At 32.6% G+C, this 24,659-nt stretch overlaps 1 protein-coding gene across 2 annotated transcripts in view; it reads right to left on the bottom strand.

Moving 5' to 3' along the window:
- Positions 1-24,659, bottom strand: part of LOC105328911 (sex peptide receptor) — a 69,779-nt gene that overhangs the window by 14,689 nt on the left and 30,431 nt on the right. Inside the window, exon 2 of one of the 2 annotated variants that reach the window (XM_034475668.2) lies at positions 4,782-4,956. The gene's annotated coding sequence lies outside the window, so the exon portion shown is untranslated. The remainder of the gene's footprint in view (positions 1-4,781; positions 4,957-24,659) is intronic. The other variant, XM_011429951.4, reaches the window with a different exon arrangement.

Below are 24,659 nucleotides of genomic sequence, written 5' to 3' on the forward strand. Positions count from 1 at the left end.
AACCGGAATTTTTCCTTAGAGCTACAGATCTCCAGCTACATGTATATCTTAACACGTGGACAAAGGAGCGGATAATCAGCGGCAATGATCGGTAAACTATTTTTGAAATACCAAAAATATCAAATTAAGGAATTGTACGTATATGTAATTTAATTCTTTTTAATGTCAATCAATTTGAATATTCGTAAATTGTTTACGAGGAAAGAGTTTTTCTCATTGCAGATAAGCAAAAAATTCCTAAACTTCATGATCAATTACTAGTATGTTTATTTTGATTTTTGTTTTGTTTCGCTGTAATGTTATACGACATCTTTTGACAAATTAAACTTTGCAAACATAAAAGAAACCCCAACCAGTTTTTATTTTTCATTACCATTAAATGCATAGATTTGTACAATAAATCAAATTGCACGCATAAAATAAGTCATTCCCCACTAGTTTGTGCAATTTCCGTACTGTTTCAAACTCAATTTGCATGAAAGACATCAAAGATCGTAACATTCACCTGAAATGTCCAGAACCTTTACATCATGTGGCATTCTTCATTATGACTGATCCTTACAGACATTAACATTCGCAGAACTCTGAAATCTTTACAATCAATGCCCATTTGCTTAAGGTAATCTTAAATTTGTTTTAAAAAACAGCAAGAAGCTGCTATGCAACGCACGTTCAACGACACATTAAAGTAATCCAATCAAATTACCAGTGGTCTTAATTGTATGAATTGTTGTGTGTGTAATGTCGCTATGGATTTGAAAGTAGGGTACCGATTTTTTTCTAGTTGAAATGGTTTCCGTGTATTAAAACAAAATAAGTGTAAAAGGCTAAATCATAGAACTCTAACGTTAAAGCTATGATTTGTTGTTATTTCATTACAGAATCTTCTACAAGAATTAGTATTAGACAAAAAGCGATGGTTGCGATATATAGTTACGAGGGGATTGTTACTTAATCTATATATAAATTTTTCTGAAAAAGTTTTCTGTCATTAAACTTAAAACTCTTCGAATTCTTTTGTTGCAATTTATTCATTATGGAAAGTAAATATTTTTCTTCTTAGGTACATAAGAAATTTCAACTAACATAAAATTAGATAGAATTGCTTGGACATAGTTGTTGATATTACAAGGTATTCTTCCTATATCATGATATCTTTGCAATCAGATGATTAACTAATATAATATTATTGATTTTTACCCCTCCGTCTCATGTTCATCCCCTCTGGAACTATGTTACGGCTATAAGAACAAACAGTTTAGGCAAGTCTAGACAACTCATATCGTAAAGTCTTTCTTTGAATGCTAAAACTCATTTTGGGCTTAAAGTGACTTAATTTTACATTTTCTAGATTCCCTTACGATGTGATGTCGTTCTGGTTCTTGAAACGAGACAGAAAAAAGCTGTCAATGTGACAGCAAACCGGATTTTCTTTTCCGTGAACAGTATCCATAATCAATTTGTCAACCCTGAACAGAGAAATGGGGTACTCAATATGCAATGTTATGCAAAAAATGATTAAGTTTAACAGCTGGTATTTTTTTGCATAAATTATCAAAAATCAAAATCATAGCAATATGCACACCTCTGATGTATGTACTGCAAAAGAACAACTTCCTATCTTGAAAACTGTAGTAGGAGTAATCTGTACAATAGGGCACCAGTTTGTCAGCCACCCACCCGTCTACGCGTTATTTTCACCAGTTTTCCTGTAGAAAACCCGATTAAAAACGCATCAAGCGCTAGCTTTCTCATCCAATTGCTTCTTAATATATAATATCCTTGTTTACACTCCATATTTTAAAAATGCCCTACAATAATTGTCAAGTAATGTTCGAGCATTGTGCAACGCACATTTTGCGTTTAAATTATTAAACATAGTCACGTACCTTTCTCCTTAATTAGCTGTCAGTGAGAGATTTAGAAGTCAAGAATGGAAAATTGGCATGAAGCGCAGTCTGAGCGGTCTATCGACATTTCTCAAATCCATATATCATAACAAGGCAAAGTTTTACAAAACTGTCGTTAAGACCCGTTTAAGACTGGTCTTACGACTATTTTAAGATCTGTCGCTGACATTACAAACAACTTATTTTTATATTAGTTTGAATTTTATTTAAAGAATGCAAGTGGTTTTTAATTAAATAAGTTTTGAAATGTGGATTCTCTTATTTATGAATTGCATATTTAGAGTTGCATTCAAGGGCCTAGGGCTGTAATGAATTAACAATTGCGATTAAAATGATATGCATTCAGTTGTCTTACCAGTAGGGATACAAAGTCCCTGCAATCAGAATAACCTGCGAGGACTATCATAAAACGCTGGCCAAATTCCATTAATATTACATGTAACTTTGGTTACTGAGTAAGTGGTGAAAAATATCGTATTCTTAAAGGTTTCGAAATAAAGGCATGGAAGTCAAACATTATTAATGCTTATATTTCAAAGCATCGTTTTATCTCTCAAACTAGATCTCTTCTGTTAATTTTAGATTTCCGACATGTGTCTGGTTATCTGAAGGTAAAGAAAGCTCTTAAAATTATCACAAGATATCTTAAGAATATTGTGATGCAGCAAAAATATAGTTTTCAAATAGAGTCTTAAGTCATAAGCTAGTGTTGTGAAACGGGACTCCCCAAAAAAGTTCAGGTGGGGGTATCAAAGAGGCAATACATTCAAAAGATCTTAATATGATGCTAATAGGGTGCGTAAAACGAGTAAGACTATCAAAGATATCAGCATATGTTAGTATTCTGACTGACAAACTTGTATTCAACTAGTACACCTAGTATCGATGTTCTTGCATGAAAACGATCCACAATGACTGAGACCTTGTGGTAATCTTGACGATGTGACACGTCAGATCAAGGGGGAGATAAATGTCCGTTTATAGGCGTCACTTAAAACAAGATGCACATCACCGGAAATAGATGGCGTTAAACAGTGATCAATCAACCCAATTATTTGTTTCAGTTTGTTATAAAGTTGTCACTGTCGCACACACAGACGTTTGATGGAACTGGCATCTAGCTGTGTCCTACAGCAGTGTCGCATCAAAAAATGTTTTCAACTGAATGCTGATTGCTTCAATGGAAAAAATAGAATTTAATGTTATTGATGTTGTATTAAAAATCTTTTGGTCTTACGAGTTTGATACGAGGCTAGTTCATGTATACATGTACTCACATTGCAGTTTTCATTTACCGCTAAATACAAATGTATACACGGTCCATTTACTTTAGAGGTGTGTATCATTCTAACAAACCTTGCTTGTTCTGAACAATTCTTTTGGCAACAACTTATACAACTGGCCTAATTTTTTGCTCCAATTTTTAAAACTGTCTTAAAACGAATGAGGAAATATAGTTCTAATAATATATTCATTACGCAAGCCTTTACACTTCCTTCAAGAATATATGGTTTATTTCATATGGTATCCGTCGTTTTATGGAGAATGTCTTCGGTTATCGATGTTAAATATTACCAGTACTTTTCCGAGGTTCGTCTTAATCATTAGGTTGAATGGTTTGAGGACTTGCAGCGAAACACCGGGACAATCCTAGCGCGTTTTGTACTTAAGCACTGACAGTGATGATTTATAAGCAGATCGATATCAGAATTATAAAATTTGATTTCTCTACCATTTCTATAACATATTTATGATTATTAATATTTTCTGAAAATAATTATTTTTCTGGGAACGTTTTTTTCCTCCAGGAGAATTTACTATTATTATTGAAGAGAGGGGAAATTGCAGAATTGCAAAAAGAGTAAAAGTATCAGTAAAAAGTCAATCAAACGAATATTTTTTGATTTGGCGCTAGTATTTGCCGATAGATATAAAAAGAAATCAACATCTTTAGGAAAGAAGTGATCGAAAATTAGAATAAATACAAAGTTTCATTAAAAATGCAAATATAAACCATTCATCCCCATAAAATCTAAATACTTGAAAATCTTCTATTTAAATCTTCAAATTTCTCCAAATTCAATGATAAAACATCCTGATGAAAACCTTACACAACATATGTATATGCTCACACACTGAAAATGTCTGTTTTAACAGCATTTTGCTGAATTGCTTCTCCTGCTCTCTATAATGAGTGATTTGTAAAATACAACATGAGCGTTAAATCGTGCAGGTCTGTATATCCTAGTTTATAGAAGAAAATTAAATTTTGATTGTAAGAAGTTATAAGATTATTAAAAATTGTTGCACTTTTTAATCTCCCGTACTTTGCTTTTGACTATAATTATCTAAAATATGCTGAGTATTCTGTGTATTTACCAATAACAAACATATTAAAGTATTTGAGATAGCTATTCCTCATCTTCCAAACAATATAAAAATGAGAATACTGAGTTTCTTTCATAAAAAAAACCCAATGTATATATATCTGTCCATTTTTCTTCCACACATTCGCGTGTCATATTCAATGTTTTACGTACACTTTTAGAGGAGCGAGCATAAGGTTAAACATATTAAAATAGCGTGACAAAAGACAGTAAATTAAGATTGTTTACATTGAGCGGGTGATGCTGTCTAAATGGGCTAACACAGAAGAAATCAATCAGCACATTTTGTTTGTATACGGATGATTTCATGTCATTTTATTGACGTGCGGAGAAACATTACTATGACTGATTTTTGAAATTTTTTGCCGCTAAAGACATTTCTGTCTTTAGTATATAATTATTTCAAATTTTCTTCTTGATATATCTATATCAATATAAATATTTACAAAGATCAAACGAATTTGCATAGTAAAATTTCACTCACTCACCATGCCTTCTTGTAAATCATATCACGGTCCTTAGGAGCCCATGTCCTGATGTTCAGTCCGTACCTTCCTTCATAAAACAAGTGCACTGTACAAACGAAGAGGCAGGAACACATGGGGGGCTTACGCAAGCTGTAGTCGTACTTTGAATTTCCAATTAGATCTTGTGACAGTCTGTGGAGAATAATTGTAGATCAGAAATAAAAACATACATTGTGTTCATATATTTTTTCCGTCCGATAAATTCACTTCGTGATAACTATGGTAGTTTCCATTTCAACACCACAGAAACGAATAAGCGGATATCATTTTTAGCTGTTGCTGGTAGTATATGATTGTGACCTCGGTTTGCCAACCCAGGGCATGCATCAATAATTGACCAGCGTATTTTCACTGAGAGTACCCTGAGGAATAAAAAGCTCAAATATTTACAGATATCTGCAGATAACACTCATTGCGAGGGATGGACACGCCATCTTTTTTTTATCAATAAATTGAAGAAAAGAATATATGTTTCCGCCTGCTGTTTTATGATATGCGCTATATGGTAGAAAGAATCTCTTACCTATATTGATTTTTGTTTAAATAAAGACAATTAGTTGCTACTTAACTCTGCATAAAAATAACAATTGTTTTGATATAGGTCTTCAATTTCCTGGCCTGTCTTTCTGCTAGATATACCAATTAGCATAACCATATTGTTAGGTATTTTATGGTTGTTTCAAAAGAGAAGCATAGTTATGAATTTTTAATGATAAACTCCATAAAACATACATGTATTGGTAACCACTGCAGGTTCACGTAATAATTTCACGTGATGGTAAACAGCTTGCAGATGTTTATAGAAAGGTCCCAGGTGAACAAAAGTTGATCCAAAAACATGGAGAGCTAATTTAAAATGACAGTAGAATGGCCTATATTAATGATGACATTGCGATCAAGTTCCGGGTTTCTTCATTAACCTAGCGGCAACATATCGAAACGGTAATAACAACGGTATGTTGTTATTATATAGGTAACCTCTGGAGCGTGATGTGAAACAGAACAATCTAAACATCGAATTTATGTAGGCATACTTAGCACAAGCCTCATACATATGTAGATTAAGAGTGAGGAATAATCATTCATATGCAGCCAAATTGATAACTCATAAAGAATATTGCCAATTGATTACATGTCAGATGCAAAGATTACTTCATCTCATTTACAGCTATTTCTTAGCCTTCGTTCAACATTTCCATTTCATCGAATTTGTCGGTCTGGACAATGCACACAGCAATCAGATGTGGTCAATTATTTTTTGTCTGGAAAATTTATTTATTGTTTTATGTTTTTCTTCGTTACGAAAGGAGTGTTTTGAACAAGTTTTTAACCAAATAAAAATGCCTTAAGATAGAACTGTCGTCATCATAAAGTAAGTATGTACATAGTTGCCCCTCAAGTTGTTATTTTGTACTTTTTGCTAATTCAAAAGTACACGCACACATTGTCCAGGCGGCAATATTAACTAGAACAACGAATAGAGTTCAAGCGGTGTTCGAAATAATTGCAAAAGAATTGTCTGATTGCCTGAAATGGAACTGATTGTATTTAACATATAACTTGATTAATACATTATGGTTCAGACAGATACCAGCAATTCTACCTATGCCCGACTCGACAATAGGTTAATCAGAGGCAGTTAAGAGAAGTTATGTTTAAATGGCACCGGAAATAAGGCTGTCAAAGTTCATGGCGTTAAATAGCTTTACAGAGAGATGTCTTTCCTACAATCTGGAAACGCGATTTTGAATTCAAATGAAAGTTATTCAAGAAAACAAAACTTTATTTTATGTCAAGCCACTTTAATATAAAAGGTTCACAATATAAAATACCTAATTTTAAATACAGAAATGTTCCTGTCCTAACAGGTTTTTTTTGTTTTTGTATTACAAGTACATGTAGGCCTACTATTTTTGTCGTTTTTTATATTAAGGCTTATTTATCAATAGAACAAAATCTAGGAATCGATTGTATTTGTTCTTTAAATTCATATATTTATATTGAAAAGATATTTATTTCAATGATCAATAATTTTTCGTTGGATATTTTTTTTAACAAGAAAATAAGATTAACTTACGTACTTGATGACCCAGATATTAAACCTAGGTATTAATAGCCATGATAATAAATATTCAGTATACAACTCAAAATTTATAATACAAAATGATCTGTTCAAAAATATACAAAAAAGAGAAAAATATCAAAATGAATTATGTTGCAGTTTTTGAAGCACGCAAACTTAAAAAAATCAGACCACTTTCAATCAACATTTTTCACCGACATTTGGCAAATTTTATCAATCAAGATATAGATTCGTGAAAGATTACTATGGTTAATTTTCGGAGGAAAATATTTCATCCTCTTAGATAAAAATGTTAAAGAAATTAACAAAACGCATAACATTGGTTGTAACAAGCAACTGTTGCTGAATGTCTATCGTATCAAATGAATTTACAAGAGATGCTTGTAGATATCTATGAGAGTGATCTGGGATATCTTAGATATACTGTCTTCTTAAAGGCTAATTTAGTTTCATCCGTTCACACTTTTAATAGCAACATCACTTGCATGCATTGTAGTGATATTTAATGTACGATTCAGAATTTCGAGGGAAAAACATCTCATGTTTTCATATCACGATCCAGCAAATTTACAAGCAATAAGTAGAAAAAAAATGTTTTCTTGCACATGCTACGTAAATCTGTCTTCTAATCAGTTTGGTATTTGCCGACTTGTCTAGCCATTCGATTATTGTACTGTGCATTGCTTGTTATTTCTTAGCGCAAATTGCACTCTCGCAAAATGTTAGGATGAAATGGTCTTTGGGTGGGAAGGAAAACCACTAAATGAGTTAGCGTTTTTAACACACTAATATTTACACATATTGCTGTTTTATTGCTTTGAAATTAAACTTGAGTTTAACTTGGTTTTTAACAGTGTCCACTTATACATGTTGCTTGAATTTCAACACGGCCTTGTTCAATTAATTTTTTAGCTATCAGACATAACGTGTTCACAATCATTTAAACTATCTCCGATAACACATCCTTTGGGATCAATTTGATTCACATTCGCAAAGCGAGGATTTTATTTCCACGCCCCCGAGAAGATTTTTGCTGAATCATCTTAAGAGGTATTCAACACTGATAGATGTCATATTTAGTCAAGGCCAGGTTCAATTGCAATAGTTTATAAACTACATAAAATATTAATAACTAAAATCTTGAAATTTATTCCTAACAAAATGAATTTCCGTTTTAGACCGATAAAAAAAATAAAACCCTCCCCTACCGCACCCCGTCCTTTATTTAAACAACCATTACAAATCTAAAGGATCTCAGGATTTGCGATGGTAAATGATTTTTATTCAACGAGTTATGCGTTTTGTAAGGCTTGGGGGATAGAAAACACACAAAGAGTTGGCTAAAAATCATTTGTCTCAAACGTGTGGTGTATATTACCCGTGTGATAAATCTTTGCTTTATCAAACGGGTGATGCTTTATCAAATACTTCCGGTCCGAACTATTTTTGACACAGCCCCTCGCTTCAACGCTTCAGTGACCTATTTTGAATATTTTCTAGTACCTCAAGCATAACTTTATCTACTACAAAAATGATATAAAATTTTGATAAGATTTTGTCAAAGATTAAAATTACAATTATGAAGGAAAACACATAACTGTGTAGCATAGGCGTCGGAACCGGGGGGGGGGGGGATAGCCTCCTCCCCATTTTTTTTGGCAGTTATACAAAAACGTAACGGAAGACCTTTTTTTGTTGGTCAAGATTTATGATAAGTTCTGTTTTTCGTTCGAGATCGAGTAAATTCAAAGTAACGAGCATTCGCAACTTTGTGTATGTCAACAAACTTGATTATTCAAGTCTTCTGATCAGTATGTTTATTTTTATCAAGTGATTAAGCTCTAAGAAAAATTATTTAGAGCTAACAATTTATTTCATGGTTTATTTCAGTGAAACTTTACATTAAAACAGTTAGATTTATCTCCGAAATGACGTACTAAATTGTATTGCACAAGGTCACAATAACCGCATAACACAACGCTGCATCATCGTTTTTTATCTTTGAAAAAAAAATCAATTCGGGTCATATAAGGGACTATCTCAAAAGCTTTATAATATATATCAAATTGTATGAGATGATTAGAGCGTCTGTAATTGTGTGATTTTATATTTGCTTTATCCAACTCGTTGAAATGGTTATATACGCTCGGCAGGCCTCGCGAATGAATACACCATTTCAACTCGTTGGATAAAGCAAATATATAATCACACAACACAGATATCCCCTATATATCATTGCAAATCATGAGAGGTTCTTTTCATCATATGTTTTACCACGTATTTTGTTAAGCCTTCGTCTTTTCTGTAAACATTATAATTGTGAGCAACTCAACACATTTTCTGCAAGACGTCAAAAACCTTACGCACGAAAAAAAGTTCCTTAAAGATTAACACAAGTATAAATTTTCTAACATATTTTTATTAATTTATGAAAAAATGTCACTTTTCAATTTAATTATTCTGTTTATTTTCCACTCTATGTCAATCATCCCCTCAAGCAACGTAATGTTTAATTATGACGTCACGTGACGTAAGAACACACAGTTGAATATCAAAAATTTATCCCATGACTGATATCTACCGCATATTGAGATAAACATGTAATAAAAAAATTTATAACAGTATTTTTTTTCATACTTTGTATTTAACACATACCAGTATTTCATTTTAATATAATTTATATTAACACCCTCCCCCTTTAATTAACACGTAAATTATGAAATATACTGGTTACTATAGCATTGAATCATGATTTTTTGAAGTATACACTCTCATAACTGCAGCGGTGTGTGCATACAAATTGAGTAACGCGCGTTAGCGCGTTAAGAAAATTTGTATGCACACACCGCTGCAGTTATGAGAGTGTATACTTCAAAAAAATCATGATTTAATGCTTATATTTACATTTTTTTAACTTCTTGCCTTGTCTGCAAATGTGATTCATACCTTAACATTCCTATCTTATCCTAAGGGTAAGTTAATATTAATGGAAGAGCCACAGTAACAGCCACAAGCGTGAACTTTGATTTTCGCTTGTGACGTTGCAGTTTACAGCGTTCAACGTTTGTGACGTCATAATTAAACTCGTCGATTTGACCTTTGACTACTTGTTGCATTTAGAGGCATTTGAAGATCACAAAATTTAATGGAAAAACACAGTAGAATGTAAATATACTAATTTGGTTCTATCATTTCCGCTCACAGCAAAATATTGTGTAATAAACAGTAGATGATCCCTCCAAACGGACACCAAATAACTAATCATAGTCATTCAGGATGTTTGTAAGACAAGTAACATATACATGTAGGAGTGTTCGTAACTATACGCAACTTGCAACGCCAGACAATACTTGATGCATATGAATGTAGCGTTTTCGAAATCACCAGACTGATTATGTCAAACACTTGAATTTTAATTTTGTTTAAACAAATCCTCATTTTATTTTTACCCATAGCTGACCTGACCAAACGTTTAACGTTTCCCTCCGTCCACTGTTTAGCGTCCTTCAAAGGTTTGCCCACGATAAAAACCTGATAAAAGCGATCACACTAATTCTAAAAACTTATTGTCATGAGTAAAAAGTAGTCGTTGCAAACCTTTTATACTAATATTAAGGGGCATTATCACAATTTGAGCCACTTTTATCATTTTTCTTCCATTTTTGATGTTTAAAATGCTTTATTAAAGTAATTATGATGTTCAACCAAATTTAGGGGACTGTCGTTGAGTTTTAGCTTAGCGATTTTGTGTTATAATTAAATTATCATGGCACAAGTATGACCAAGTTTAGCTATAATGCATCTGATATGTTAGAATGTTTTGTTAATTATGAGAAGTATTCTAAAACCATTCACAGGTAGTTTATGACGTCATAAACACTACCATAAATGCAGATAGATCAAAATGTGTTAAAACAATTTTTTTCGGGAAACAAAGAGCGCAGCTTTGAACAAGCATATTTTAATATTTTTTTTTTTAAAACCAAATGTTAAAATCAAGGGAAAAATTAATTTTCTAAATTAAAACCAGTTGGACCTATTTAAAAACAAGGAATGCCCTTTTTGTACAAATAATACAAACCTGTATATAAAATTTGAAAAAAATCATGTTGTTTATTTTAAGACACAATCTTACGTAATGTCATAGCAGGTCCATTGGAGCAGGTGGTTTTGGTGTATGAAAGTCTTAAAAAGAACAACCAGCTGTAGACGATATGATTTTCTGTATACTTTCTGAACTGTGTTGCGTGGTAAAATCAATCAATTAGGGATGTTCAGGAATTTCAAATTGCAAGGAAGACATAACCTGTCCGAGTTTACACGTATACAGTTTGAAAAGCACCCAAAGGCTGTTATCGTAATTGTATCTCTAACATACTGAACTATGGTATTCCTTGCTATGACGATCATTTAGCTAGAAATATGGCTTCCTTGTTTTGCAATTAAATTACGCTTAAAGGAAAAATGTAACTGAGTGTCTCGTAGCTGTAATAGAGGCGAGTTAAGTATCATTCTGAAGCTTAAGGAACATGCGCCATGATCTATTTAATGCAAAAGGTCACCCCAAAAAATTCTAACATTCAGATAAAGATTAATGAAAAAGAAATAAAGTGTTGCATCTTTTAGAATATTAGTGAGAAAAAAAATAACAAGACAAAAGGTCATTGCATCTGATATTTTGTTTGTCCGGTGGTCTTTTTGTCTCGGAATATTATTCACTTAATGAGCTTAAAAGAAAAGGTATGGTACCATAAAAAATTCTTGCAATTTCCATGTAAGGAGCAATATGGAAACAATTATGCTTTGATTCTTTGTTGCTTCCAGATGTGGAATCGAAGACATTACCATATGGGTAAACAACATGGTTAAAAAAATGGTTTCGGCGCTTATGGAAACTTGGCAATTGGAGCTTAGTCATTTTCACAGTAAATCCGGTGGGAACACAATTATTCCAAATTGGAAACCATTTAGATATCTGAAGTTTCCAAAAAAAAACCCCATTAGCTATCCTGGGTTAGGAAACCACTTTTTTCACATGATAGATATACTTCAAGTAGTTCTCTTCCAAATGCAGATCCGTTTTGAAATGCGATGAAGTTTAGTTTACTTCATAAAGCAAAACATACTTAAAAAGAATTTAACTTTAAAAATCCTTATGTGATAATATACTCAAAGTATACTTGATCTTGTTTTAAAATAAATCTTATTACAAATACGATTTTCAGATTTCTAAACTGTATATTAAATTTAATAACATATCTTTTATTAATAAGCTAACTGAGAAGATCAATTATTTTCGGTCATGTTTTTATTAAGACTGCATTCACGAATACATTTGTTTTCAAAACTGCATGTGCTGTTTTAAGTGTATATATAGAGGATCCAAAGATTATTTTAAGGTTTTTTCACAGTCCAACATGACCATCGTTATTGTGTTAAGCGAAATTTCAGGGGGGGGGGGATTGATCTCATTACTTTTTGCTACTGGGACTCAGAGAACTACAAATTGGGCCTCGGATAGGAGTTTAATAACGCTTTTATGGCTGATTTTATCGTAGCGTCGGCCAGTACACACGTTTTCGGATTTATTCAGTGCCAATTGCAGACATTTCCGTTCAAAGTTAACAATAGGCATTATGATCGCGTTCACGACCTCCACTGCGTCCTTGATGCAAATTGCATCATTTTAACCAACAGTTGTCGATAAAAACTCCAATACTTATTGCTTGGTATAGAGTGATTTATAAATAAACTGCAGCACATAATTCTCTAGTCAGTTCAGGTTTCCTTTTTTTTTTTTACTGTGATTGGAGTACACTTATAGATAAACGAGATTTAAATATTTGCAACACTGGTAACATGCTTTGTCTCTTTGAATACAGCAGCTGCAGAAGGTCTCACTCGTTACTAATCACTAATGCATTAACCCCCCCCCCCCCCCCCCCCCCCCCCCGTTTAAGAATACCAATGTTCTCTAGATATAATTGCGTTATTGTAGAAATTTAAGTAACATGTATGCACCAGATGTCTAATATCTAGATGGTGGTACAATCAATACTTATAATCAATACTTTGATACGACATATTTTGAAACCGTTTGAAACTTTTCTCACTTTTTATCAAGCTGTTTCCTAATTTCATTTAGAAGATTTTCAAAAGGAACGTTATTTACGTGTAAGCTTTCTATGCGTAATTAAAATTTATCCACAAATAGTGTGTTGTTCTTAATTTGTTATATTTTCCGTTACGTACATTAAATATATAAAATTAAATCTTACACTTATGAATAATATTTTTATAGTTTAAACGACAGGAATTTATTTAATTGTGGCGCAGAGGGGATGAAAAACTCGTGCACTAGATATGCTACAGGAACAGAGAACATAAAGAACCAATAGGCCGACTTTCTGTATAGAAAGTGGGGAGAAATGAAAAGCATTCTTCACCGATTTTCCTTTACATTTGTTCTTATCCCAAATCTACATAATCTCTAAAATAGATCAGTGGGTCGTGGCCCTCTACATACCCTGCGTTTGTTAAGAACAAAGATGTACTTTTAATTTCCACTACTGAGTTAATTGCACTTTTTGCAATTTGGATGCTGTTAATTGCTGTTTTATGAGTGTTGTGCAGAGCCACATCAGTCAGTTCTAGGGCTGATTAATTGTGTCCCTTTGACTTCTATAAATAAAAGGCATATAATATACTGTATTATATTAACATTTGTTTTTAAAAGTGGCTTTTTAGTTAATTACCTTTATTTTTGAAATTCGCAATTAAAACAAATTAAAAGTCGGTTACTTTTTTTTCATGATTGATGACGTTATATAAATCAGTGACAGTTTTTAAATAGACTTCTTATTGTTTCTCTTGCTTGAATACGTCAGGGATTGCAAAATGGAATCAGTCTTAGACATCATCAACTGTTCACAACCCTCAGAGACTGTTATAAATGAGTTATATAAGGTAATATTGACAGACCTATAGTAGATAGCAATGTGATATAAATCTGTAAATCTTGCTTTCATTTAAAGACTATGGCGATTCTAAAAGACCATGTTATTCCGATTAAGATTCAAACCTTGCACAGAGGCGTTAAATTATTGACAAAAACTTAGAACCTAAAAGCAATACATGAATCAAGGAATTATTCTCAAGCGACAAAGGGTCGCAAGCATAGAACAGATACTACATCATTTTTACCGGTAAGAACGTTATACAAAGCAGAGAGAAACTGCCTCCAGAAGCCTTAACGGTAACCTGAGTTTAATACAAACTTTAATACAAACTTTTTTGTCTCTTCAATATGTTTTGCCTTATACATACATGTTTCGATTCAGAAAAGTAACTATTTAAAATATTTGTCTAATTTCAGTATGAATACCACGTTAAACCACATTTATTTCAATGTAAACGTGTATTACAATCCATGTACATGTTGAACATAATATAACAGAAGTTCTTTGCTTTCTCAAATAGATAACTTTTTATTGCATTCTAACTATCTAATTCCTCACAAAACCTGAAGTGTTCATTCATGTCGTGTAATATAACTAAAACTCTTTTAACGAGGTAATTTTGCAATTTACGTTTGCACGTAAATGAAGTCATAAACCAAGATTTGCTTCCCTTCGACAGGTGTAAAAAATCACTTTAACAATATATGTACAATATCAAAAATTAAGATAATGACTGTATGGGAATTATGAAATGAGATACCAAACCCACATGTAGTCATAAAAAATAGTCAATCCTCAATGATACTAAGTGCTTTTGTTCTGTGTGCGATGTCATAGCCCAAGAAATAAAGATAATTCTGAAGGCTAGTAAACCTGATTGCTGAAAGTAACTTCCATGACTAACAAAAGAAATTTTACATCCTGACACTGAACTCTTGAGTGCGACTATTTCAATTATCATTCAAGTAGTCCGTTAATACGTGAATATAGTTTGAAGCCCTTTTTACCGGTAATTTAGACACAGAAAAATAAAGTCATTTTCATTAATTTGACAAGCGCTTGGTCGTTATGTTTTAAGGCAGAATTTTTATCTGGAATCTTGCTGACGGAAACGTGGAGATTTCAAGAACATCCTTTGTTTGAATGCCTAATAATTGGTTTGAGGTTGATGGCTTTGATTATCAACATAAATAAGTCTAAAAAGTTCATTAACAAATATGGAAATGAGGACGGGAAATGATCTGCACTCATACATATCACGTCGCTACTAAATGATTATGGGGCGTATTGGAATGTGCAGAGCAGGGCTCAAAGAAATATTGCGAAAATTGTCAATATAGGGTCATGTATCAATGAATAATTGATCTTTATTCAGCAAATTTAGAAATTCATTCAAGTTTGATGAATCAAATATCTAAGAGAATTGAATTGCAACCGAACTGCATCGTTGCACCATGGATCGTTGACATGCATGTAAGTTTTTTTTGTTTTCGTCCTTTGGTCGTTAAATGCTTTCTCACTGTGATTATCTGATTGAGGCTACATATTTCATTACAGGAATATTCAATTGAGTATAAATACGGCTAAAAGAGGTAATGCTCAAGAGTACATTGTTTTGATCCTGGGTGCGTTTTCAAGGCCGGTCATGCTGAAAACAGACAGCAATTAATGTCCCTAGTGTCTGGGATTTATAGCGACTGGCGGAATAAGAATTTCTTGTATGGTTAACAACCTTTTTCAATTTAATTTGTGGGGGATGCTTAGAATAGACCAGTGGAAGCAAGTGGTTTTTTTTAGGTGTAGTTAGATACTTGTGTCCCTATGTACATTAATCGATTGTATTGACATTCCGTTAGTGTATTTTTTTCTGACGCGTTAATGAGTCGCACATTGCCGACGTGTGTTCTTCAAAAGTAGGTCAACGTCCTTTTCTTATTGCTTAATGGCGAGTTCATTTGGGGTTTCAAAGTTATATAGCCTGTTTGAATCTCTCTGTCTGTCTGTCTCTATCTCTCCTACGATTGTTACGGCAACCGCAATTTTTCTCATTGTACATATATGTAGTTAATGGCTTATATATATGACTCCTGTGACTTTAATAATCTTAAAAAGGTTTGATTTCTATTCACTGTACCACGAGTATTTATCAAAACGGCCCATCTTTATATCAAACATCAGTTAAAAAGAACAAAATAACTTTTGGCCAATGTTGTACCTTTTGATTGTCGCGCCAGGTCAAATCAGTATATAAATGTTCTTCCTTAAGCAACAAATTTCAAACGAGTTTGCGGGGGTATACAGAGGAATCAAATAATATTGAAAAAGGGTACAATAAATGTACATTGGTCATTAAAACAATGCTATAGTCATCAAAATGTTCATTATGACGAGTTAAAATTGGTAAATATATTAATCTACAACATAGCCCTCCGATCGCGACGGAAATTTCATGCTAAAATTAAATCTATCGAAAAATATCTGCGATTTGTTAAATATAGGTTACACATAGATAAATAATATATAAACCAGATTTGGATATCTTAAATTTGACCCAACCCAGTCTTGTTTTGAGAAAAGGATCAGTTAAAACGTTTAAGTTATTTATAAACTTTATGAATATGAAAGAGAAATGTGAAAATTCAAACGTAAAACGAGCATACTAGGTTTTATTCCAATGTAATAACTAATAAACAAAATCATGGCAATAATGAAGCAATAAAGATAAATATATCATATGAAAGATGCCGCAGTTTCAAAATTCAGATCAGATCTAGAGCACATTGAAAAAAAAATGTGGTTAAAGTTTTCTCGGTTTTTATCTTAAAAAATAAGTCAGGGCTTTTTACATTTTTCTTTAACTCGTTTGCATGAGCTGTATATCAGCGCCGTATCACATTTGATAACCCTGAAATTAAAAGTGACTTTTCATAAAATTTATGCTTTACAGTGGTTTTTATTATATTTAAAATCTCACTTATCTTTCTACCAATTGTCAAACTTGACGCGATCTCGAGACTTCAGAATCGTAAAACGTATATTTGTATCAAAAAGATGTCTTAAACTAAAACAACTTGAGAGTTTAATTGCGAGACATTTTAGAAAGCATAAATTTTCAAATTCATATTTATTTTTTTTCTAAACGCACGCATCTGTGGAAATCTGTGTGAAATTTGTGAAAATAAAATGCAAATTTTGCCCCCCCCCCCAAAAAAAAAAAAAACTTTGGTGCACGTTATATACATTTATTACCGAGTCAATTTCAGCTGTAAACACAATCTGTTGCATGTTTTCGTTTTGAAGTATGACAAACTTGTTGAAATTGTTGTAAATCAGAACTGATCGATGACAAAGAACATTTTTCTCGAAAATATGCATGCTGGATTTTTTTCATTACCATTACATATACATCTATACCATTCATTTACACCACACACTCCCATACAAGTTGAAAAAATAAATATTTAGTTATACATGATGAAGTCTTACTACAAATTATGACGCTTTAGGTGGCAGGGGACAGTTTTTCTTATACAATTCATTGTAGCCAAGGGATGCATGTCTTCGGAACTCTGTAACTAGAATTTCCTCAGTTCCCATTCAGCATAAATACCTTTAATTCACTCTTTATAAGGCCAATCACCAATTTCTGAAGAAAATTACTAATCAAAACCTGTAAAATTCTCTACATACTGGTTTTTATGAGATGTTGACCCTTTCATATTTTGCTAATTTTTCATGATTTTTCAGCTTTTTAGACCTCCCCCAGCTAATTCCCTGCAGAGGGTTGACCTTCCGTACCGCGTGCATGTTGCACTATCACATGTCAGAAACTTACCGGTGTATACTTTACAATGTCCCATCCACCTACTTTTCGTGTTATTTTACCTCCCGTCTGTAACTTGCAATTTCACTGTGTAAAGTCAGCACAACAGTCACAGCCGCATGTTTCGCATTTTACTTCTGATTCTCGTGTAGGCTACCTAACACAAGGGGCCGACATATTGCATATCAATTTCAACAAGAGACACCCCTCTCACTAATGATAATCATTAAAAATCATTTCATGATTTTAGCAACACTCATAAGCCTTCAAGTACAGCAACTCTCAATTTTACAAAATTATTGACGGGTACTTTATTCGAAACTGTCCCTTGCTACCTTAAGTTAAGCGTTAGGTTAAGACAAGTTGAATTTGTCCGCCATGTTTCACTACTGAATTCAAAATCCACTGATATTCCCAAATATTGACTGACATTGTCGGACATCCACTGTACATTGACTGTACCTCACTGTACATTTCACTGACTTCCACTGTACCCCACTGTACCCCACTGTACCCCACTGTACATTTCTACTGAACTGCACTGTATCCCACTGTACACCACTGTACAGTCCTACTGACTTCCACTGTACCCCACTGTACAGGGCACTGACCAGCACTGTACCCCACTGTACGCCACTGTACCGGGCACTGACCATCACTGTACCCCACTGTACGGCACTGTACTATTAATTTGAGAAAAAAATCAGATTTTTAAATCTTCAGTATTTTTTTTCTTCGATATTTATTTTTAATATGCTGTATATAGCATTATCATTATGTATACAGATAACTTGACAGAAGAATGCAACAGGTCGTTAAATTATTTAATACGTTTTCTTTATTAATAAATGTCTATTGTTATTGAATGTTACGATCATAAAATTATGATAATTCCCCTAGCTATAAGGTGAAAGTATTCATTTTGAATTTAACATGTTGAATCTGATTATTAAAAAAGCACCTGTCATTATGTTCATTCTGCCAGTCATTCGAAAATACCCCCCCCCCCCCCAACCAGCAAGGTTACATAATCATTTCTTATTGATGATATATGACAAGCCCTCGTTTATATGATCGGGTTGTTAATTCTCTGTGTCTCATAAGCTGTGTTTTTGCCACTAAAACAGTCAATTAAACACAGAATCCACAAAATATATCCATGCTTAATTTTTTTTGTACACATATCCACATATCATGACCGCCCGCTTGACTACACAGGTACATTTTGAAGATAGCGTGCGAGTTTCTAGCTCATTTGTTAATTGATTTCTTTTGATTAAAATATTTAAACATACACTGCAAATGTTGGGTTTTAATTTTACAAAATAACACCTACTGCAGAATACATTATAAATTTTAAAAATAATCAGTTGCATATTAAACGGACGGTAATTAACTGTATCATTAATTTCAGCAAGAAATGAAAGGAACGATTTAAATCAAGGAAGGTTGCAACATGTTGTAATTAATATGCGTAGCTGTACAGTTTTCTTAATATATGTTTTACTTTTAAATGTTTAAGAAATAAGATATATAAAATGCCCTATGCTACACACTTTTTTGTATAATGAGAGAGAGAGAGAGAGAGAGAGAGAGAGAGAGAGAGAGAGAGAGAGAGAGAGAGTGTGTGTGTGTGTGTGTGTGAGAGAGAAAGAGAGATTACAGGTATATCACTTTATATTGTATTGTTAACACTGTGCCGGATAATTATGCCAGTGCCAAGGTGGCATTTTTGCGCCCGCTTAAGACGCATTTCTCTAAAATTTCATTTATGTCAAATGATAGACCATAGCCTAGAGAGTAAATAACCACCTTTGACTCAGGTGTATCTCACCTGACAGGTGAGATATTTACCTTTAAACATAAATATCCCATAGGAAAAAAAAAATTCCCCTAGGAGAAATCATGTTCCTGTGGGAATTTTACAAAATCCTATAGGATAAAGACATTTCCTACAGGATTTTTAAGTTATCCTGTAGGAAATATTTCTCCTGTAGGAAAATATTAAATCCTATAGGAAGTTTAAAAAAAATAATTTCCTGTAGGATATTTAAATATTCCTGTAGGAAAATAATTTCCTCTAGGAATTTTATTTTCTCCTAAGGGATTTTTTTTCTCCCATAGGAAAAATATTATCCTGTAGGAGTAAATTCTCCCTTAGGAAATTAAAAATTCCTATAGGAATTATTATACTATCCAACGATGTACATGGTTAATTTATACATCCTTAGCATGACTTAGTCCTAAATTGGACAATTTATATATCTCATTGAAGTTTTTGTCTAAGTAAATGTAGTCTGTAGTGTTGCAATAAAAAAGTATGCTGGCAATTAAATAAAGAAGACAATATTTCTAAAGGAAAACACTTTTTTTTAATCCTAAAAGAAACTGGGTCAATTATGCAATGTTCAACTACAGCATACCCATAGTCAGATACTAGTAGTTAGTCCGAAATATCTTACATTTTCCTGGCTTTTTTATTTCAATAGTCAGGAATACCTGGAAAGTAAATTTCAACTTCGTCAAAAAGGCCAGGTAAACAACAGATATTTCGGAATTACTCATAGTGTCTGAGATTTTCTGTCCATCAAGATGATGAACCCATGATATTATGAGAATGAACTACGAAACCAAGTTTCTACAATCCTTCAAGCAAAGTTTGCAAATTATTCAGTACACAGGTGTCTTACATTTACAATACCATAAGATCCAAAATACTTACAGCAAATGAGTTATATTTGGTGATGTTTAGAGAACTGATTCACGACATCGAAAATTAAATTCTCGGAAAATCATCAACACGAGAAACAATTTACAAATGCATGATTCAGTCCAAACAGTGTGTCAGAAGATTGCATCGTGTTTGTTTCAGATCGTTCTTTCCAGACTAATAATAACGTAACAGTAAGCGCTTAAAAGACTACGACAGGTGTTGACTAAAATCCGAACATTTAATTGGGGGAGCTAATGCACGATACTATCTGTTTTGCAGTTATTTCGTTTTTTAAAATATCATAATAATCAATCAACAAATTGTCACGAAGGCGTCGGGAGAGCAGCGGCGTTCGTCGTCTTCGTAATGAAAAACAGTTGTTTTTTGTTTTTTTTATTTTATTTTATTTTTTTTTTTACATAAATTACATGTGTTTATTATAGAATACTATTGCAGTGTATTCATTGTTCAGGGCTGGAGCAGCAAAATGCGTGTATACACAAACGTGAAGAGGGAGTCATACTTCGTTAGCGTATGTTGACAATTATGTATAACCTGGTATTTTACACATTGGATATATTTTAGCAATAACTGCACTCGTGCAATTCTGTTATTTGATCAGGTGTAAAATTTTCTCTTAATTACTTTTTAGCAAGAGGTTACAACTTTAAAACCCTGTTTTACGTACTTTCCACTCTAGTGTAAGTGCATGTATTTATACCAAAGTTGAAAGGAAAGAGGAAAACCCAAATGAAAATATTTAAAGCCCCCCCCCCCCCATTCCAAATCGTCAGCGCCCCACCCCCCCCCCCCACCCCCAATCCAAATCTCCAGCTACCATGGCTACTGGGGTGTGTTTGAGTTTTAATTGAATTAAGTACTAGAAACCAGAGTTTAGATCGATAACATATCCAATAAATATGATTGTTGGCTCACCTTTCATGGAATATATATTTTTCACTGAAAATGCTACAAATCATCCAATTTATTAAAAATTTATGGTAAATTTTTAGTATTGATGATCATATTCAAAAATGTGTGAGAACTGACTCAAGGAAACTAATTGCCATAGGTTTTATGATACTATATGTGAAAGATTTTTAACCACTATTAAACTGCACTTTATGAAAATCAAAAGATACAGGGAGGGTATTGATGCAAGGGTATTTCTTTGTGATGTGATGCTTTTATCATAATGATATCATGAAGATACTTGCAGTATTGCAGGTTTCTTATTAGAGGAGACTGAACGGCAATTGACCTCTTAACGATTATTAATTAAAAATGTTTTACTGAAGGAAAGCCTCATGAATCTGTGTTTATATATACTAGTGAAGTGGAGATGGTGGGTTCACTTAAATGGTTTTATTTTTTCTTAAACCTCAATGAAATTGGCATTATGGTGTTTACTTTTTCTTAGAACTGCATATGCTTCCTTATTCTATTCAAAATTCCCTTTTATAGGATGTTAGTGTAAAGTAAAGGTAGCAAAGGTCAGTTTCGGATTATTTATACATGTTAATGACTGTATTTGGTGAAGTATAAGTGTTGCTAAAAGTCATGAAATAGTTTTTAATGATTATAATTAGTTAGAGAGATGTCTTCTGTTGTGTTGGCTTTACACAGTGACATTGCAATTAAATTACAGACAAGGGGTAAAATATAACATGAAACATTTCATTTGAAGGGGAATAGTCAATGTTTTTACATTTTTACAGGAATTTACGAATTCTTGATATAACTGATTGTAATAAAAATGACTTTTGAATAATTAAAAGTGGTCATTATTATCCTGAAAACCTTACAGAAACAGTTTAATCATACAAGGTGATTGGTTCAGCCGGGAATGGGGGTGTTACTAAATCAGATTTAAATTAACTTTTTTATTTTTCAATTAAATATGATCAAATTTAAAAATTCTACTTTAAATTGCACAACCTAGCTTTCTGATTGTAAAGTGTTTTTGTTAGAAATAAATACCAGACTAAATGTCAAAGGTGGCAGTGGATATTTATAGTTTTGTGTGAAAGACTGGTCAAATTTTTGAAAAAGGGGGGGGGGGAGGACCTGACATTTGAATGGTTACTTTAGGGGCATATATAGTCAGAATAATTATTGTTCAGTTCAGTTCATTTATTCGCTCAAAACCATTTCAAACATATGGTACATGAGGAAAAAAATAACATTAAAACATACATATAAATTGAAATTGCAATCATTTGTTGGGGAGTGGGGCACATGTCCATTGTTGATCAATATACCGGTATAATTACACTTTAGAATTGGTAGTTTTTTTTATCAAATAGGGAAAGAAAATGCTACTCTAACAATGTTGTCAAAATTTTCACTTCTGGATTTGTGCTTGAAAAAGAGGATGCATGGGTCCCCTCAAATAATCGATAGGTTTTGCATGGGTAGACAATATCCAGAGAACAGTTGCTTCTAGCAGTTGCTTGGGGCTTGTTCTGATGCCTGCCAGTGAAAAGGTAAAAAATGTAAAATTTTTAGAAAACAAATTGAGATGGGGCTCCTCTAGTAAATGTAATCATATGGAAATCTTAAGAGTCAGGACTATGTTTACCTTTGCATGCAGAACAATTTTAACAATTTTTAACAACCTTGCCCCCCAACCCACATGTAAGAAATACACTACCCGGGCCATTACATGTATATGTAATTGACATTTCTTTAATCAGCAGAAAAAACTGTCACAGTGGTATTTAGAAAATTTACATACATTGTATCTCAATATGTATATATGATGTATGTGATAAAATTATACCTGTATTAAAAAAGTACAACTAGTTCTATATACTTGTATAGTTACATGTAGATTGCTTCAGACAACCCTTTATATTCTTTAATATATTCTGAGGTGTAATTATATTTAAATTATCAAATACAACTTAACTGATCAAGAACTTCTAAAACCGGTAGTCACAAATTTCAATCTTCATATTAAAAAAATGAAGTACCTTAAATTGATTGGTATTAATACAACTAAAAAGATTGATAAAAAAGCTAGCCGCTATGTCATTGAATGTATTTTCCTTCTCCTTGACATTTACATGTATGTTTACTTAATGGATAAAACCATGCATAGTCATTATTTGAATTTCATTATCTAGTAATCCTACTGGTATGAATCAGGAATATCAATTTTATAAATCTGAGTGACAAGTATTTAGTTTATTATGAAGTTCTATTGTGATAATACATGTACATGTTCATCTACATGTACCATCCAAATTCACCAATAGCCTGTTACTGATTACCTGACATAATAGCATATAGGAGGTTTTGTTTTATTGCAAAAAGTGTGTGTTTAATTATGATCTACAATTTTGTGTGACCCAAATAAAGCTAAAGATACATGCAAATCTTAGTTAATTATAGCTGATCAAGTTTATAGACTTTTGAAAATTTAACTTGGTCAGTTTAGTATTATGTATAAATAATTAGATTATGAAAATATTAATAATTTTAAGAAATAACCTCATCACTACAAATTAATGCATTGTATGATAGCATATACATGTATCAAAGATGAAAAAAAAAATATCATGGTTTTTAAATTTCTGTAAGCTCTGTTTTTTTAGGAAAAGCCATTAAGAAGCCTTAATTGGAGCAAAATTGAATTATTGTCGTCCTGTACAAAAATTGCTCTGCCATATATATTCCTTATAAGTGAAATATTTCTCCTGACCAAAATTAATGATATTCACAAATCTTATTTATCATAAAAGTTTAAGTTACAGGCAGACTTATTATACTAACAGGTTTTTGCAGTAAAATAAATCTCTAAAAAATACAGCTCATATTGCTTTAAATAGTCTAATATTCTAATAATCTAAGATTTTCTATCATTGAAAAGTGGACCTAGGTGAAATTAACGTGCAGAATTTGGCGTTTGTACCTTTATAATATCTAAATAATTAGAGTAAACAAGTTAAAAAAAATCCATAGACCCTTCCCAAATGAAGGAAAATGCAGCAAAGAAATAGCTCCATGTGCGTTTTGATAATATTACATTTGTCTTTCAATATTGTGTTTGATTGAATAATTTAATTAGTAGCCCTGGGTGTTTTTGTTACGTAGATGAAAGTGGGCTTGCCTGAGATAAGCCAAGGAGACACACTGTGAATACCTCATTAGTACCTATTGTTCTTTCACAGACCTTGCAATTAACTAAGAATTATTAAGTGTCTTTGTAACGGGCACGTTCTGTGTATACCAATTAACCACCCTATTGTTCTC

The sequence above is a fragment of the Magallana gigas genome, chromosome 5 (assembly GCF_963853765.1).
Source record: "Magallana gigas chromosome 5, xbMagGiga1.1, whole genome shotgun sequence".
NCBI lineage: Eukaryota > Metazoa > Mollusca > Bivalvia > Ostreida > Ostreidae > Magallana > Magallana gigas.